The 6,242-nt window shown below is 49.4% G+C and overlaps 1 long non-coding RNA gene across 2 annotated transcripts; it reads right to left on the reverse strand.

Annotated features, from left to right (window-relative positions):
* Window positions 1-2,222: 2,222 nt before the first annotated feature.
* LOC119308269 lies at window positions 2,223-5,172 on the reverse strand. 2 transcript variants are annotated; one of them, XR_005150005.1, is made up of 4 exons: window positions 4,446-5,170; window positions 3,458-3,701; window positions 2,736-3,169; window positions 2,223-2,626 (listed from the first exon to the last, which is right to left on the reverse strand). It is a non-coding gene; the product is annotated as an uncharacterized LOC119308269 (long non-coding RNA). The 2 variants fall into 2 exon arrangements; XR_005150004.1 differs by having other exon boundaries at window positions 2,736-3,701; window positions 4,446-5,172.
* Between the last annotated feature and the right edge of the window lie 1,070 nt (window positions 5,173-6,242).

Raw genomic sequence — 6,242 nt, forward strand, 5'->3', positions numbered from 1 at the left:
CTAATGACACGGGCCTGGTCATGGGGTCATGGCAACAGTGCCGCCACCTGACGGGCGATCACTGTCGCCATTCCCCCGTCGCTTCTGGTTAATGGCGTGTGGGGCCCGTGGAGGGGCCGGCCGACTCTCGAGGGCCGACTCCCAACGGGTCCGACTCTTGGCGCTCCCGCCGTCTTCAGTATTCTCGCTGACTGGTAGGCCCTGCCGTCTCCGGGCCGTACAGACAGGCCGTCGTGGGTACAGGGCTCCGCCCCCAAGGGCTGATGTCAGGGCCGGCATGGCGACAGTGCCGCGCCGGACGGAGATCTCCATCGGTACGGCGCACTGTGGCCATGCGGGCCGACTCCCCATAGTCGGTCTCTTCGGAGTCGCTTCTGGGACTCACCTTGTCTTAAGGCCGCCTCTTGGACTCGGCTCGTCTTGGAGTCGCCTCTTGGACTCGGCTCGTCTTGGAGTCGCCTCTTGGACTCGGCTCGTCTTGGAGTCGCCTCTTGGACTCGGCTTATCTTGGAGTCGCCGCAGGTGCTTGAGGGGTGCAGCTTGCCCCGATGTCTTGAAAGGTTCTGGGACTCGGGTTAGCCTACCCGTGGCCCATTACTCCGACATGATTTGAGCGAGGCAACTATGATCTCAACACACGTCGAGGCAATGCCATTGACTGAGGGAGAACAGTGAAGACGACGTTGCAATGGCGGCCATAAATAAATATCCATGATGCTAGCCTCCATATCGATAGCGCCAACATAGATGGGCAGGGAGCCCATCGCAGCCGGTTGTCATGATCGTCCATGATGCTCGCATACATCTTAATGGTGCCAACACAGATGAGCGTGCAGCCCCGACATGAGTTGAAACAGGGTTTAGTCTTATTTGCCCATACCTGGCCATGGGCCGGGCCTAAAAAAGCCTGTGGCAGAAAATTGATTCCCAGGCCCTATCATCGGGCCTACTTTTCAAGCCCAAGCTCGGCCCATCTGGTAAAAGCCCTGAAAAGCCCTTAGGGCCTAGGGCCGTGGGTCGGGCCTCTTCCTTTAAATGCTAATATGCCAAGCTCAAGCCCGTCCAGGCCCTGCTGGTGGGCTCAAAACTCAGGCCCAAGCCCGGCCCATGGGCAAGCCCATCGGGCCTTGGCCCTAGATTTTAGGGCCGGAGATGGCCAGGACTATATTTGCCCCTGCATCACGGCCTCACGGCCTCCATAACGTCCACCATTTTTTAGAGGAAAGTCATATGCCTGACTTTACAAATAAAGCCACCATACAGAGTTCAACATGATCACAACCATATCACAAACCGGACACAACCAAGGACTAAGTTTAAGTGTTACATGTCACGCAGGCCAAGCATAAGTGGCGCGCAGGCCAACAAGCAACCCAAAGACACAAACACACAGACCACCACCTAGCACCAAAACACAATATCCTCCGATAAGACTCTATCCATTAGGATCATGAAAAAGATGAAGCCGAAGCCCGTACTCTAGCACATAGAAAATCGAATGCATCTATATCTGAAGCCTTAGTCAATGATCTCCACTGCTGACACCAGTCCGGAGTAAGTCCATACCCACCTGTTGGCTCTACGCCACACAGATGTTTGCCGTTCCAGTCGCTTCATTCCCTCGGATTGCGCGCCTCCATATGATCCCGACTCCTCTTGGCTTTGGCTCGCCCGACAGTCTCCTCCATGGACTCCCCAATTTGCCATGCTGATTTTGTGTCGGAGCGCTCCTCGTTGCAAAGCTTAGCCGCCAGCTCAACCTTGTTGGAGTGTCTACGTCATGCAGCGAACGACCCCGCCGACAAATTGGGCAAGCGAGCTCTTCCTCAACCTGATGACTCTTGATGCTTGTTCTAAATAATTATACGCACACCCTACCCCTATGAGCACCTCCGAGAGACTGAGCCGGCATATCATCTTGAGATTTACGAAGTCACCGTAGGCGCCTCGTCGTCGACGGGAGCGTCTCCTCCCACTGAAAGCGCATCGCCGGAAATCCTAAAATAAATCCAGGAATAATGCGAGCACCAGGATTTGAACCTGGTGGGTTGGGGATACCACTGTCCACCTAACCAACTCAACCATAGGTTGATTCGCTCACGAAGAGTCTTTTACCAGGCCTGTCTCACTTTTATTGACACGTATTAGGTATAGATACGCAGGTAAAATAGTACCACGTCGGATATAGAAAATAATATAGATGAAAAAACTGAAAGCGTAAATTCACGGGAAAAAGCGTATTATGACGGTGAACCCACGGAGTCAATCCGTGCTTTATTATTACTAGTACAAATGCCCGTGCGTTGCACCGGGCAAAAGAAAGGCACAAACTATTTAAGATCTAACTCCAGAGATTTCACACTGCAACTATGTCAATATGATGTTAATATTGTTCGCAAAAAAGATGATGTTAATATGCCGGCAGTTTATTGAAGATAGAATGAAAACACCGGTAATAACACTGAAGTACAACAGAGGAAAAAGGTCATTGTCATAGCATAAGATGTAGAATCTCATACCAGCCAAGCACAGAGCTATAGCCTCAACATGTTAGGAGAGGCTAGGTGACGTATGGATAATCCCTGTAGCCAAATAAAACGATGCATATTCTTCTATATCGTCCAACCTGAACATATTGATAGTGTTAGAGAAGCTAGTGTCCGTGAAAGCCATCCAAAGGTATCCAGATTGACGTTTGTTTCGATAAAAGTTAAAAGCATAATTGACCATGATACCTCCACTTTGTTCAATGCCCTTCTCGGATTTGTGGGTCATCCAGTTTATTCTCTCAACCATCTACCATAAAATAAAAGTGGTGTTCAGCTGTTAGTAATGTCCACTGAATTGTTTCAAATAGATACTCCATGAAAGTCAATATAATTAAGCCAAAGTTCATACAGAGAAACGCAACAGTACAACATGTTAGAAAACAAAATTACAATGTGGTTCTGGGACAAGTATTAGAATTCTAATTTCAGGTAGAAGACCAAAGAAAAAAAAATCTTATTTCTTAAGTCTGAGCCCAAACAGCCGCATCCAATACTCAGGATCAAGATTTAAAGTTAAAACTGAATGGGGTGACAGTGGGTAGCTCACTGCTCCATTTTGCAAGTGAAAATTAGCAACAACATCTAGAGCTTTTCCTCGTATTTTCTCTCTGGTAAGATACCTATACATCATATGAGAAGGCTGTCAGTCTCTGCAATTGATAACACATAATGTTCCATCCATTCAGAGAATGAATAGTGTTAACTCCAATCGTTGGTAACATTCCCAAATTCCAATGTGCATAGCAAAAGAACACGAATCACAATCAGAGGCTCGGGAAAGACCAGACGCAGTGACCGTTAACAAATCCAAATATATATATATATATAGGACGTACATAGAAATTAGATATTTCGTAATTATTTCCATAACAAAAAACATACTGGCTGCAACAGAATGAAAGACTAACCTATTGACGATCACAACAGTACATACCATCCCATCTGATGTTGCCATCTCTCACATTTGATGATTACATCTTGTTATTTCTAACATGTACACCATCGAGCAATTGCTTTATTAGAAATATATTTACACAATATGATCAGAGCAACATCAAGGAGTCCAATGAGGTGCACAGATTCTCCTCAAATTCCACATGCAACCCTTATAGAGAAGAGACATATTTGCTTAGGTGATTTTTGATTGAGCTCCTACAGAAAAATTCAAAGAAATCATGAGGAGCATGGAGCCAAGCAAACTGATCAGAGTAAATCATGAGAGGAGAAGCCTCTCAACCTACTACAGGTAATCGAAGTCAACATTAATTGGTGTAAGAATTAAACCGTAATGTATATCAACAACCCAGCAGTTGATAAAATAACCCTAACACAACCCATTAATACAATATATAATGACATGACGTAGATAGAGATTGTGCAGATATCATGATCTACGAACCGTATCTACAAATATTGATTGCAAAGTCACAAACAAAACCTCCTGACATCACAAAACAAATGTTTCATCAACAGAAACTCTAGCGAATGCCAATTGGATTATATGAGTAAGATAGGGACATTAAAAAAGGAAAAAGATAGTTTAATATTATATATTCTATTTTCTTACTTCACATCACAGAGAAGCAAGTCAAAGATATTGCGATACATCTTATCCTTCTATAAATTGACTGCAAAGGCACAATCCCGACCAAATTATATAGAACGAATTGCTCCTGTGGTCCAAGTATTGCAAAAAAAGTTATATAAAGATTATTCAACAGTGGGGATAAACATGACATGTACTACCGAAATCCCTGGAGCTTAGTCTGCATGTCTATTCGTCCTCTACGTAAATCGGTGGTGGCCAAGATGTGCTAACAGCTCACCTACCTCTCCCCGTTTATCAATAAAATCAATGCAGCACAAAGCAAGAAAAAATAAGATAGATATATCTACCTGATGTAATTGCTTGTAACTCCAGAGTGTTAGTAGAGTCGAGGAGAGAACACCCAGCCAATGTTACAGCAGATCAATGTGCAACCTTTGTTATGGACGGTCCCCGTTGTAAATCAACCTGGAAGAGATGGAGAGGCGCCGGGAAGCTGAGGGATTTGATGCATCAGAGCAGCCATGGCCCATGGACAGTGGAGAAGTGCCAGCGGCTCGAGATCTGACGTGTCGCAGCCAGCATAGGAAGAGGAGAGGCGGCGGTAGATCAAGCCTTGGGCGCGGCAGGCGGCAGCACACTCACCCCTGTCGCACCCTTCCTTCTTCCCCTTCCTTCTTCTCCTCCCTGGATCCTCCTCTATCTCTGTTTTCTACCAGAAAAACCGAAGCCCTGCCATGACCTTGGACCCCTCCCTACCAGCCATGAAGGATCGCCTCCACCTGCAAGGGCTTCGCGCCACCGCGCCGGATCCCTCCTCCCGCGCCCGCTGGATCCCGCCGCCACCGTTCTGCATCGATCAGACGCGTTGTCCCCAGCCACTCGAGCCGCCGCGTTGACCTGATCCAGAAGCTGCGCTCGAGCGCTGCGGCGGGGGCGGCGAGTGGGCAGAGGTGCGGCCGCGGCGGCGGGCGGGTTGAGGTCGACGGCGGGGGCAAGTGGTGTGGCGGCGGGGGGATTTGGCTCGGCCTGGGCACAGGCCAGGGTTGAGCCGAGGAGGCAGATGCGTCCAGGTAGATTTTCCAGCGAATTGTTTTTCCGTGACAGATTAGTGACGGACCGCGGGTTGAATACCAAAAGGCATAAGGACTTTTTGACAAAATCGCTGCGACGGTGAACCCGGAGACACAATCTATGCTTTATTATTAGAGAGAAATTAAGGAAAGGTTAAGGAAAGATTAAAGATAGATTAGGAAAAGATAATAAAGCGCGTGTTGAGTGTGGTTTATTCAACGTCGCGGCGTTTTTACACAAAGGCTCTCCTATTTTATAGAAATTGCATCAGCAGTCCCCTCATAAGTCATCAGACCCGAACCAGTACCGAAGAGAGAAAAGAAAAAAAAAACGACCGCCCAGGCCTCCTCGATTCCATCTCCACCTCCATCCCGCCGCCATCTCCTGCCCCCGCGCCGCCCGCCCCACACCGCCTCGACCGGGACCGCGTCCCTCCCCAAACGACGGCGATGATGGAGGGCGCCGCCCAGCTCCTGGCCGACGGATTCGCCGGCTCCCCGCTCCTCGGGGCCAGCCCCTCCCACGGCAATGATGGAGGGCGCCGCCCAGCTCCCAGCCGATGGATTCGCCGGCTCCCCGCTCCTCGGGGCCAGCCCCTCCCCCGTGCCGGGTCGAGCATCGGCTTGGAGGCCCTTGGGGCTGCCGCCGGTGCGGGAGTCCCGCGCGGCCGTGCGGGCTGGGGACCGAGCGGCGGGCCAGCCACCTGTGCCCCGTCCGCCCTGCTGCTGAGCCATCCTTGTACCGTTGCACGCATCTTCGCACCGCCCGGCCAGCCTCTGGTGCGCACCTCTGCTTTTACTAGCCACGAACCACGAGCATCACCTGTTTGGTGTTGTGCCTACGAGCGTGTTGGAGAAATCTGTGTCCAGAGGGTGGAGAAGATTGATGCGGAGAGGAAGACGATGGCGACAGAGAGCGTGTGTACTCCAGCCTGTTGGATTAATCACAGAGGCCCCACTAATTTGGCTTGATGTACAATGTCAGATTCAAGAAAAAAGTGTTTTCTATGTTCTACTATAGATCACCAGACTGCGTTGTATGGAGCGGAACAGAACCAACTGGTCTGCATCTCC

Source organism: Triticum dicoccoides, chromosome 5B, assembly GCF_002162155.2.
Source record: "Triticum dicoccoides isolate Atlit2015 ecotype Zavitan chromosome 5B, WEW_v2.0, whole genome shotgun sequence".
Taxonomy (NCBI): Eukaryota; Viridiplantae; Streptophyta; class Magnoliopsida; order Poales; family Poaceae; genus Triticum; species Triticum dicoccoides.